We start from the raw sequence: 13,090 nt of genomic DNA, 5'->3' as shown, positions 1-13,090 counted from the left end.
CAGAGTCCCCCAGATGACTTCATCCCCAAGGCAGAACTCATGGTATCCTGGTTTCTGTCCTGATGCTTTTAACCTATACTCCAAACTGTCTCTCAGAAAAGGAAATTGTCCCTTCAAGTCAGTTTTGACTCCAGGCAATTGCCTGCAGTTTTCTCAGCAATGTTTTCAGAAGTGAAAATGAAGGGAGAGGCAGTTTGGTCTACTGGTTAAAGCACCACGCTAGAAGTGGGAGACCGTGAATTCTAGTCCCGCCTCTGGGCCAGTCACTCATTCCCCACACGGTTCTTGTTGCTGTGGGGAAAATGAGAGCAGTGAATGTGTGCAGGGTTTAGTTTAGTTTTAGTGTTTGCCGCCTTGAGTAGTTTGTAAAAATAATAGCGTGGGTATATAAATATAGATAGATAGATAGATAGATAGATAGATAGATAGATAGATAGATAGATGATAGATAGATAGATAGACTGCCCCAAGCTCACCAATTTGGTTTTGTGCCTAAAGCAGAATTAGAACTCACAATTCCTTAGTTTCTAGCCTATTGCCTTAAACCACTATGCCACGCTGCTTTATAATAACTTTTTTTTAATAACAAGCTTATTTGTTCTTCTTATGTTTAACAGCAGTTATTTTTTTCAAGTAGTCATTTCCCAGCGGTTAGCATCTCTAGAGAGAAAAAAGGCAATATTGCTTCATGCATTATTCGGGCACGGAGTTTCCTCAGAGTTGCTTTTTAGAAAAAGAAAGGTATCCAGTAACAGAAAAAAATTATAAACTTTTGTTAATGGTATAACAGAAATTAAGAGTAAAGGAAGAGAAAGCAGTGAAGTAAAGTATGTTGTAAACAAAACAGATCTCCAAAATTGGCCAGATTCCTTAAAAGATCTCTTATTGTTGAAACAGAAAATGAATAGAAACACAGTTAAATAACGCATATCCATTGCTGTAAGGCAAGTATAGATTTATTCTTCCAGTATTGCATAATAATTATTTTGGTTATAGTTTGTGTGGAGAAAGAAAGAGCACAATTCTTGGTATTTTGAGAGATTCTAAATATTGGGGATATAACTAGGAGGAACACAGGTTTCTTTGATGTGCAACATTGGTTCTACCATATTAATAATCTTGCAGTATTGGTTTTATTTTATTTTATTTTTTTATTTTATTATTTTATTTTATTTTATTTTATTTTATTATTTATTTTATTTTATTTTTTTATTTTATTATTATTTTATTATTTTATTTTATTATTTTATTTTATTTTGCGCCCATCCTGCCATGAGGCTACCCTTGGCAGCTTACCATAGTACAGTGTTTCCCAAAGTGTGGTACGCGTACCCCCAGGGGTACGGGAAGAGTTTGGTGGGGATACGCGTTGCACCGGAGTTTGGTGGGGATCACGTGGGAATATCCACTGCACCGTGCTTAGCTGCGCCCACAGAACAAGGAAAGAAATAGGCGTGTATCACAGTTTTTACACGGGAACTGGGGCCATCGTATATCGTATCGCAACTCATTATGGCGGGAACTTCTGCGCATCCTTCGCGCAGCTCTGGTTCGGCCATTTTTAAACTGCGGGAACATTAACAGTTGAAGTTGAGCCGCGGAGCTGTTTAAACGCCGGAGAATTGCAGTGTTATCTAATGGTTAGAGTTAAAGCATATGTTTTTTATGAGGGGTACTCAGCGTTATGAAAATTATAGAAGGGGTACACATATGTCAAAAGTTTGGGAAACACTGCCATAGTAGAACATAAAATATAAAAAATGTAATAACCATAGTAAAATAGTCAAAACACTAAAAATAAAATAATGCAGTAATATAATGCAGAATTAAAAGATGGGTGAGGAGGGAGCATGATGTCGTGGAGGGTGGGAGGTGGGAACTGCCGCAGGGGAAGGCGAATGAGATCTGCCATAATAGGGAATGATCTTGCAGTGTTTTTCACTCCTGTCCGGTTCCATGTGCTGGGCTGAAAGGTGCAATGATCTCCATTTACAAACCAGTTTCTTCTTGTAGGATCTTTGCCTTTTGAAGATATACTGTATCTGTGGTGTTCACTTTATGATACCTTAGATTTTCAGTTAGCTTTTGATTTTTCATACATTTAATGTGTGATGTCTTTTCTGTTTGCTGTCCTGAGAACAGAAGATGGTGGATGGAAGTCTTTTAAAATGTTTCAAAGCCTGAATCTGGGAGAAATCTTAAACTACTTGGAAAATTACCTCAGGGAACTGAAAAGAAACTATAGAGTGAGGAAAATACTCAAGATACATAAAGAGGAAAATCTCTTGAGAAGACTTGAGAGGGGCAGTGAAATGCATCTTAAAATATATTTATGATTGAGGCCTAGGGAGAATCCTATTAAGCCTGCAACAGGTGCAGAAAAGCACATACAGAAACTGGCTTCAATGTTTTATTCCCTAGTCACTCCTGTCTCTAATTTCTTCTCCTTGACTGAGGGGTTCCACCAGGTTTTACCCTGAGAAGGGGAGAGCAAGTAATAAAAGAAATATGTTATATAACTTGGCTGGTCCTGCCATCATTTTAACATCTACCATGTTTTCCAATAATCCATCTTGGAACTGATTTTTAACTCTACACAGTGACATATTTAATATGATGCAACTAGCTGTATCCATCTGTGGAGCTTTAAAAAAAAACAGATAAAAATTTGCAGTAGCAAATATCATTTTCAAAAAAATGCTTCCTGCAAGAGAGAAGCATCCAAAATGTATTTGCATGATAAAAACAAGTTTTATGTGAATTATTCCATTAAGCTAAATCACCTAAATGTATTTAATTAGATTACAACTCTATCTAAAGTATGCTGGCTGGGGAATTGTGGGAGTTGAAATCCATACATCTTAAAGTTGTTGAGGCTGAAAAACATTGATCTAAAGATATACATGCACTTCTCCAAAATTATTCTATACTGTAAAACGTAAGTTTTTAAATATTCAATCTGCAGCTTGGCCAAAACAGATTTAAATTTGTGTTAAACTACCTTTAGTAGCCTGCGACAGGTGAGTTCTCTACAATTTCCCCACTGCATAGACCATTCAGGTGCAGATCAGCTTGGCTTCAACCAGCTTCCTCTATCAAATACCTTAATTTATTAACTCAGGTCTAGGGACTGCCTTAATGTCAGTTTATGAAGGCAATAATCAGAAAATGTCCCAATATTATTAAATTGCATTTAAAACGTACAATGCATGGCCGGCTAAAACTGATTCCAAGATTGCAGGGTTTTTTTAATGGACCTCATCTGTTTATTTTTGTTTTTTAGGCATTTTTACCTGTGTCTTTAAGAGAAGATGCTATTAGCACTATTTTATTTCCAGAACAGAGAGCTTTTTTAAAAGGTCTATATTATATGCTTATTGCTGCAGAATTAAAAAGGAATAACCTAAGTAAAACATTGAAATTGCAAACAAGCCTCAGGGCTTGGTCCTCTCTCCCCTCCTATTTAACATCTACATGAAGCCCCTGGGTGAGATTATCTGACGATACGGGGTGAGGTATCAGCAATACGCTGATGATACAGTTGGTCCAGAACGCAGTCGCGCAAGCTGTCATGGGTGCACCTAGGTACACCCACATTACACCAATTCTCCGCGAGCTGCACTGGATCCCTATTGGTCTCCGGTCACAATTCAAAGTGTTGATTATTACCTTTAAAGCCCTACATGACTCAGGGCCAGGCTATCTTCGAGACCGCCTTCTACCGCATAGCTCCCAGCGACCGGTAAGATCCCACAGAGTTGGTCTCCTCTGGGTCCTGTCAGCTAAACAATGCTGGCTGGAGGGCCCGCGGGGGAGGGCCTTCTCTGTGGCTGACCCAGCTCTCTGGAACCAGTTACCTCCTGAGATCTGGACCATCCCCACCCTATTGGCCTTCCGAAAAGCGGTGAAGACCTGGCTTTTCTGGCAGGCCTGGGGCTGTTGATCTCGCTGTTGCGATATGGCGAGATCCAGCCATGAATGGTGTGAATGGGTTTTAATTGTTTTTAATGTTTTAATGTTTAATGTTTTTATATATGGTTTTTAAATGCATTGTAAGCTGCCTTGAGTCTTCGGAGAAAGGCGGCATACAAGTTGAACAAATAAATAAATAAACAAATAAATAAATATCCTTTCCTTTCAAATTACCAGTTTTCAGTGACAGCAAAATCAAAAGAATCATCATAGACTTTTCTAGTGCTGTAGTCCTGCTTGAGACATTATTACACAGTGTCAAGATGTCAGGATATTAACAACCTCCTGCCTGTATTTTCTCACTTCCACTTCAGTCTGTTTTTCTTACTACAAAAGGTGCTTCGAGACAGAGAGCTCCTTGTTCTATCACCCAAAGACATTTTGCAATTGTTTTATTTTGTTTCTTCTTTGACAGATCTCTGGCAGCAGTGCAGCAGCCCAGGGGGAGGGAACGGGGGAGAGAAACAAAAGAAAAACACAGGAGGGTTCTGGTACTATAAGGTGGTTTTAGAAAAGGCTGGTTGTAACACTGTGTGGTCTCTCTGCCTTATTTGTAGTATGTTCCTCCATCCCTAGCAATATTTACAGTACTCTCGTTTCCCATGCCTTTTTTTCCCTTAAAGTTCAGGAGAGGATCCCGAGGAAAACACAAATTGGTTTCCTTTCCACAACTATCTTTGGCTCGGTAGTTTACAGAGGAATACTGTATTTTCTAGCAACAGAACTAAAAGTATCTTCTGTCCCCTTAGCAGCAAACGCATTTTAGTGTACTGCTTACATTTTTTGGAGGATGACAAACGAGAAGGTATTCCTTCCTCCATGCATCATTCTGAAAGCGGTCAATAAATGTTCAGATCGCATTCTGGCAATGAGGCAGAGACAATGGCCAGGAAAGGCCCCATTAAAGCTACCCCAGTTCAGTCAAGGGAAAGAATGTGGAATATCCCTCCGGAGCTCTTCTCAAGGGTTTGCAGCGTGAGGCGGTTGCGCTCAGCACTTTCCCCCCTTTTCGACTTTTTAGCTTTCTTCTTTCTTCTTCTTTCTTCTTTCTTCTTCTTTTCCCCCTTTTCTTCTTTAGCTTTCTTCTTCTGGAGCACCGGTTGCTCAAAATCCCCACATCTTACATAGGGTAACCTGGCTGTCGTCGCCTTCATCACCAGCAGAAGAGTGGAGAGAAGAGATTTACTTTTAAAGGAGTGGACGGGGGAAATGGAAAGGCAAGGATCAAGAAGTCTGTAGAGATTCTCAGTCATCCAGATCAGGGGTCTCCAACCTTGGCCACTTTAGTGGACTTCCACCAGTCCACGACTGGTGGACTTCAACTCCCAGAATTCCTCAGCCAGCGCATGGACCCTGATCCAGGTCATGGTTGTCCCAAAGGTGCCTTTTTTCAGGAGGCAACTGGCGTTTCTTGTTTTTTTTTTTCTTTTGAAGACGTTTCGCTTCTCATCCAAAGAAGCTTCTTCAGCTTCCTGAAGAAAGTCCAGTTGCCTCCTGGAAAAAAAAAAAAAAGCACCTTTGGGACAAGGCTCAAAGAAGTACAGAAGCGAGCCAACGTTGGGCACTCTCTCCCTTGAGATTCGCAAGGGTCGCCGTGGATTGGAACCGAGGGGGGCGGCGCCGCCATCGATGGAAACGAGCGAATCGAGCAAGGCGTGGCAGGGGGTTGCAGGGACAGGCGGGTCGAGCCCATAAAGCCTTTGCACGAAAGTTGAGAAAGCGGGCTCTGGAACCGCACCTCGAGCTTTCCTTCGCTTACGGTCCTTCGCTTTACATTTCCGTCCGTCGAACCTTTCTGCTCCGTCGCTACCCCACCCCACCCCCTTTCTTTCTTTCTTTTTGGTTCTTCCTATGACACTCTTTTCTTTTCCTCCTCTCTTTTAACCAACACCCCCTCTTCTTTTTTCTTTTTTTTTCCCCTTCAATCCTTGCTTAGGAAAAGGCTCTATTTTTAGCCGGGAGTGGGGGGGGGGGGAATAGCTCGTTCTATTTTTAGATCAAACAATTCTAAGGCGTGCGTCAATGGAACCCCGTGTGCGTCACCCGCGCAGACATTCCGATCCCGCCCCTCGCTCCGAGGGCGCCGGAACATTCCGCCCCTTTTTGCCTTGTATGGCGAAGGCTGCAGCCGAGCTCGTGCGTCAGAGGATCTCCCCCCTCCCTTTTCTGGCCACCCCTTCGCCTTGCGTCACAGAGAGCTTAAGAGAATCTCCTGGCCACGGGCTGGTGAGCCCCAGTGGCTTAGTCGGCGTCTAGACTGTAGGCAGCTCGCTCCGGCGCGGGCTCGCTCGCTCGCTCTTATCTTCAGCTTTGATCTGCGCGGCGGCGGCGGAGAACGGCAGCGAGAATCGGCGCTTTCCCCGATGCGCTTTGGGTTTGCTTAAAACATTATTCTCCGACTTCCCCGACGAGCTTCATGTGCAAAAGTGGAAGGGACCGCAGCTAGATTCTTTCAGCTCCGTTGGGTATGTGTGGATTTCTTGTTAAATTTCCCCCCCCTCTCCCACCCACCCTTTTCCCGTCTGCTTTTTCGTAAAAGTGCAGGCGCGCTTCGTGACTTTTTCTTGGTCGTGGACTGGTTTGCAGGACGAGGGATGCTTTAAAAAAAAAATAAAAAAAATCGGGTCGGGGAGAGTAAGGGAAAGAAGTTGCGGGGGAATCGGAAGGGATCTTCTTGCTTGTTGAGAAGTTAGGGAGGCGCGAGAATTGCGGGCGAGGCGGAGAAATTAGAGGTGAGGTTGCGCTTTATCCTCTGATGCGCTGCAAAATGAAAAAGAAGGGTAAAATAGCGAGGGAGGGTCGTTCTACCTAACAAAGCGGCAAACGCTTGCTAAGTGAAGAAGTAGGGATGTGCAAGTCCCATTTGCAAGAGCAGAGTAGAGTTTATCCCTGAAGAGTGAATCTTAAAAGACCGGCGGTGCCTTCTGTTACTTGTTCGTACTTTTAACTGTATGAACTGCAACAAGGTTTTTCCAAATCGGCCTGTTTTGATTTGCAGATCTTAGAAAGTTACTAGAACTGCCATATGTCATCTGCCTGGCTCTTCCTATGTAGTATGGGACAACTTGAAAGCATCGGTTAAGATATACAGAATGCAAAATCCCTGAACCACTGGACTAAAATCCTACAAGGGCAGGCTTTTTCTCCTTTAAAAAAGAAGTATTTGTACTTCTAAGCTTGAATTGCAAGAAGATCTGGCGGCTGGGGGCTTGGCTGATGGCAACTATAATGGTGCACTTGTTTCCAAAAGCAGTTTTCAAAGTCTACATTTGCATTTTAAAGGACAAAATTGCTGTAACCGGAGCTTGTGAGAGCCCTGGCAGATGTGTACCAGTGACTGGATGCATTTTGCCATTTTTATGTCCTGTGACCTTGATTGTGATGTCAGCATAGGATGGGCTCCTCACTTGGGCAAAAGTGAAGTCTCTTTTAGAGGAAAAATTGTGATATTAAGAAGTGAAGCGATCTGATGCTTGATAAGGAAAGTAATATTGTACAGCTAGTGCTTGCGTCCAGGTGCGAGGCCTCGTCATAAGGCCTGGTGATTATACCATGTTTTGGAGACAAACAGGTCAGACTCTTAATGTCTTAGATATCTGAAGATATTTTATTCTTCATCAGGCTGAATATATCAATTCTGCCCATATCAAATTGAGAAAAGAACTTTAAATCTCTCTTCTCTGTTTGGAAGATCACTATGGGAAAAGCTGTTTGTGCCAGATTCGTATTCTCACTCTGCCTGCAGCTAGTCCTCTTATACTTGCATATTTTTTTGTTAATCTGAAGGTAATATGCATTGTGTGTCTGTGCACATATGCACGTTTACATTTTTCTTTCCTAGATGCAGAAATTCCCCTCCATATTTTCAAAAAGTGGACACCTTTGAAAAAATGTTTTCTAATGTTCTCTCTCCCCCCCCCCCACCTTCCCTTTCCAAAGAGATGCTCTTTTTTTGTGAGTGTGCATATCCATGTTTGTGAGCCGATCTACTGAGCAGCTTGGTACCATCACAGGTGTTGAAGGACATAAATCAGCAAAGCTCCTAGCCTGGTGCTTTCATGTGGCTTTGCAAGGGGGTGGAGGGCTTGCAGTTCCTGGCATGTTCAGAGCGACAGGTGCTGCATCAAGTTTGAGCACCTGGCAGCCTTTGCTATGGCGGGCTCTCCCTGTTTCTAAGTCTGTGCGCCAGACTTCAAAGGCTGAAGAAGTCCACTTGCCACAGTCTTGTCTTTGTCTATTGTGAGCACCTCCTTTAGTGATTTTGGTCACTCCAGAATCATTAAGTTAGACTGTAAGGGGTTTGAAAACCTTGACTGAGACCAGGAAGCTTCAAAGTATAAAATGGGTTGAATCCTAGAATAATCTCAGCAATTTACACAGAGCAGTGTGGGGTAATCACAGCATTCCCAAAAACTTGATTTGTTTTATATATCACAATCCTGTGCATATTTATCCAGCAATAAGGGCAGCTGTTTTTTAAGGGTTTTCCTCTCCAGTGAATCTGCCTAGGACAGAAATTTAGGTAGGAAGAGAACCAATTGCCTTCATTATGTCATCGTTAAGACACCTTCTACCAAGGAAAAGTGTCAAGGCAGAAAGCGGGGAAATGTGAATTATTTTATTTTCCATGGTTTGATCACAGAAAGTGGGAAAATGCCAGCTGGCATTTTCCACAGAATGTGAAATGATTATTTCACAAAAACAGCATTGGGGTTGGTCTCTTGGAATGAAGCCCATACTTACCTCTTCCATTGATAGCTTTGAGTAGTGTTGATTATCTTTTCTGCAGATCAGACATCTTGACAGGCGCAGTTTTTCTCAACTGCTGCCATTTATACAGTATGGAGTGCTACATCAGTTGAATATCTTGATGTGCAACTGTTAAAAAGCATAGGAAACGTGCAAAGCAGGAAAGGGGGCTGCATAGACCAGGGAAGAGTTGGATATCTAATACCAGAATCCATTTGCCCTTGTTCAAATGCAGCTCGACACAAGCAGTGGATTCAGTCTTGGAACATTTGAGCCTGGAAGAAATTGGTTTCAACAAGAAAAGCTTCTTTTAGATAATTCCACCCATTGTCGAACTGACAATAACAGTCTGTTCCTGTTGCAAGTTTCCTTAAGCTGTTGAGTATTTCTTCTTGGAAACAGCGTGGTCATTTATGCTGAATGGTGCCAGTTTTTGCTTACAGAGTTCGGAATCTTTCTGTGGTTTTTTTTTTTACATTAGCACTGAATCAAGTTGCTGGGAAGTTGATCCGTCCCTGCTGTTCTGCAGCTCTACAGCAGAGGGTGCTCTTGAGCAGCCTCTAAAGTCTAAATGCAGCCCAACAAATTGGGAGGAAATTGTAGGGCTGCGTGGAACACTGTAATGATGGGCTCCTGTGCTGTTCCCCTAAAGCAGCAATGGATGAATTGCTAACCTTCCCGTTCAGCTATCTCTCGGGATCCCTTGCTATTGGCCAGGCTGTCTTGGGCTGATGGGAATTGTAGTTCAGCCATCTCTTGAAGACACAGATTTCCCATTCCAAAAGCAATCATCTCTCCCCTGATTGGTTTATAGCTGCCATTGTTCTAGAGAACTTAGCTGTTGGCTCTTAAGTGTTGGGAGGAATTGATATATTAGGTTGAGATTTCAGCCTTTCTATTCCAGGGCTATCCAAAGGCAAGCAGTGCTTGGTCACTGGTCGCAAAGCCTTCCATCCTGCTGATTGCAGTGAGGATCCAGCTAGCCTTCAGTCTTACTACCTTGAGTGACTTTGTTTTTGTCTCAGCCTTTGAAGGTAAACGGAAGCTGTCAGATGATGGTGGGAGGGGGTGGGGGGGTGTGCAGGGCAGCAAAGTTCTGCAAACAATGCTTCTCTGCCTATCAGATGGGATAGTAGCACATCTGTTGCTGCATCTGTTTTACAGTGATTACAGGAGCCATTTGTGCGCTAAAACAACAAGGATCCCAAAGGGGCGGCTCGCAGGGTAAAGAGGTGAGTGTGTCGTTATAGCAACGCCATGCCGTTTCCATTGGAAGATAGTAGAGGACTGTGAGAGAAATACACAGAGGAGAAAGCGATGGCAACAGTGCCTGCAGGAAGAAGACACTTGTGCTTCCAACAATGTTCTTTGCTACAAAGGAGGTTAATTCCAGTTCCTCTCTCATGATTCCCTGGTGAGGCTCTTGGTGGAAAAGGGTTGGAGCACCAGCCGTAGATGCATGAGTGGAAGTGTTTTTAGGCAGCTAGGTAGGCACTGAGGAAGAGAGAAACTGAAGCATCTTGAAATGCCTTTTCTGGTGAATCCCATTTAAAAATCCTTTATGGCCACAGTGGGAAAAACTACCAGTCCCGGAAGAGAATAGGTCATTCACCTGTTTTCAAGAAGAGGGTAGAAATATCTAGTAGTCAAGTTATTATCTACCCAGGTAATTATTGGGTGGATTCAGCCTTCTATTATAGGACTGTTCACTAGACGTGTGTTGCCTGCCCTTCTTTTTGCTTCAGATGTCAAATCAGTACAGAAACCTGGCAGTGTTCAGAGGAATATCCTTTCTTGCAAACGTTTGCATGTCCAGCAGGTCTTAGGATAGACGATTAAAAGCTAGTCCTCTCTAGTCCATTGTGAAAAGAATTTCATTTTTTTATAGTGCCATATTCTTAGAGGAAGAATTCTTATTTTAATTGCTTGGTTTGATTGTTGTGAGCCGCCGAGTGCTGTGGAGAGTTGGGATGGCCTTCGGATTTAATAAGACGGTGGTGATGCGCATTTTTAGGACAACAGCAAAGTGTGGGGAAATGAGACCTTCCATATGGAGACTCCGATGAACTTTCTCAGATTCCACTTCAATTAGCTCAATTTCATTGTGTACTTTCAGAGCATAATGTATATTTCCACTATTGATTTCTCAGTCCATGGGTGGGCCAAGGCTGCGTTTCAGCCCTTTTGTCTCTGCTCTCACTTTTATTTTGATATTTATGCCTTCAGGCCCAGGGAGAAAGTAAGTATTATCAGTCAAGCCATTTTCTTTTAATTCTGATTTACAAGTGCTGTCCTTTTTTCCCTCTCCACAGGAGCTGGTAGACTAAATATCACTGTGTCATTGTTGTATACGGTGGTTAGATTTAGCATGGAGGCTTTAAAAAGGCAATGGGGGAGGAGAGGGTTCCAATTAGAACAGTATCACAAAGAACTAAATGTCCAGACTGGAATAAAGGACTTCATGATTGCTGCTTTAAAAAAAAAAAAAAGACTTGACTTTTAAAAAGCTTGCACACTAAGGACTAATAACATGAGAAGTATCGCACCAAGCTTTGTTTTAAAAGGCTCACTGTTGATCCTTCCTATTTGCTAAATATCTGCTGTCCAATCAGCCCTTGTGCTCAGCGGTGCTAGCAGCAATACCTAAGATTAGGATTACAACCCCTGTAATGGAGCTCCGTAGACTAGTCCTGCATTAGCTAGGGAGATGCTGCTCTCCATTTGCAGACGTCAGAACTTCCTCTGGGGAGAGTAGGCTAATAAATCCTGTGTTACGAGGAGCCCTGGGTATCACCTGTTGCTACATTGGAACAAATCATAACAAGCCTTAACAATTGGATATCCAAGTTCTATTTTAAGAATACAGAATAACAAGATCAGATAGCGTCAGTGGGTGTGCAGAGGAGTTATGAGGTTCCAGAAAACGCATGGACAAGATATTTTCTTTTAAGGAGGGAAGTTGAGTAGAATTGGCCAATGTAGACTGTAAATGCAAATCTTGTCTCGGATGAAAACTCAGCAAGGGACTCAAATCACCTAGCTGCTGGGAATTGTAATCCCTCTGCCACTTTCTCTTTGGGAGCTTAGGCAGTGAAGGGATCCTGCTGGTTTAACAACCGTTTCGGTGATTGTGTGCTTCGCGTGTGTCCACAGTTTTACAAAAATTTACCTTCCGCGTTACTGCTGGGAGTAGCACAGCTAAGGCACGGCAATCCGCTCTGCCGTGCGAATCAGCTGAGAAGATATAGAATATAGCTGTAAGATATAGCTGTAAAGCCCAGAGGCGGGTGGGAGGGCAGGCGGACCTGATCGTTGGAGCAAACCAGTTCACTCCCAGCTGATTGTTGGAGCTACTAGTTCGCCCGAACTGGTAGAATCCCACCCCTGATAGAGTAGGATATTGATTCACATAACATGTTGAACTCTTGCTAAAATTTGGGGACAAATTAACTGGGAAAAACCTTAATAGGAATCACATTCGTTTAAAAAGGGTATCAACAATAATTTTTCAAAATCTCTTTTTGGCGCATGCTTTTGCCAACCCCATCTGATCCTCTTAACAAATTGAGAAGAAGCTGCAAGCTTCAGTTTGTTTTTTTGGTTTTTCAATTGAAGTTCAACACAGGTAGTCCTTGACTTATGACAGTTTGTTTAACAAGGGCTCAAAGTTACAATGGGCTTGGAAAAAGTGACATATGTTCCTATCCTCAATGTTCCTATACCACCCCCCGGGTATCACAATTGATCACAATTTGGGTGCTTGGAAATTGGCTTGCATTTATGATGGCTGAAGCTTCTTGTGATCAGGTAATTATCATTTACAATCTTCCAAGCCGACTTCTGTCAAACAAAATCAATTGGGGAAGTCGGATTTGCTTAACGGCTACAGTAAAAATGGTTGTAAAATCAGGTCCAGTCACATGATGATTTGCTTAATGACTGCATTGTTTAGTGGCCAAAATTCCAGTCCCAGTTGTGGTCATAAGTCAAAAACTACAGATAGCCATTTCTTGGGTGATGCAGTTCTTACCCATCCAAATCCCAGGCTGGTCTGTCATTTTTGATCAATTTTACTTAGCAGAGTGAGGATTATTTCCAAGTAAAGGAGCTCCTGTCCCTCCGATAAACGGGTTATAGCCTTATTTCAAAAGTGCAGTGTTAAAATCACTTGGAATTCTCTATGTCTCAACCTCCTGTAATTCTTTCCTCTGTTAAAGCAGCTTTTGGTAACAGAACCTGACCAATATTCATTTTGCCACAAGAGTTGCTGCTACAGACTTGACTTCCATCTCGACTAATGCTTCCAGTTATAATTCCTTTTTTGGAAAGTGCCATTCTCAAAAGACACTATAAAGTTCTGAGATTCTGT

The 13,090-nt window shown here is 42.5% G+C and overlaps 1 protein-coding gene across 3 annotated transcripts in view; it reads left to right on the top strand.

Moving 5' to 3' along the window:
- NR4A1 (nuclear receptor subfamily 4 group A member 1) overlaps positions 1–13,090 on the top strand; it is a 42,718-nt gene that overhangs the window by 12,314 nt on the left and 17,314 nt on the right. Inside the window, exons 1-2 of one of the 3 annotated variants that reach the window (XM_034412403.3) lie at positions 9,626–9,755; positions 9,886–9,953. The exons of 1 other annotated variant lie outside the window; for it this stretch is intronic. The gene's annotated coding sequence lies outside the window, so the exon portion shown is untranslated. Of the gene's footprint in view, positions 1–6,192; positions 6,438–9,625; positions 9,756–9,885; positions 9,954–13,090 lie in introns of those variants that run through there. One more of the 3 variants, XM_034412401.3, reaches the window with a different exon arrangement.

Source organism: Pantherophis guttatus, chromosome 2 (genome assembly GCF_059756535.1).
Source record: "Pantherophis guttatus breed Tessera chromosome 2, ASM5975653v1, whole genome shotgun sequence".
Lineage (NCBI taxonomy): Eukaryota > Metazoa > Chordata > Lepidosauria > Squamata > Colubridae > Pantherophis > Pantherophis guttatus.
Note: the sequence above shows the minus strand (reverse complement) of the source record. Positions and strands in the feature narration are given on the sequence as shown.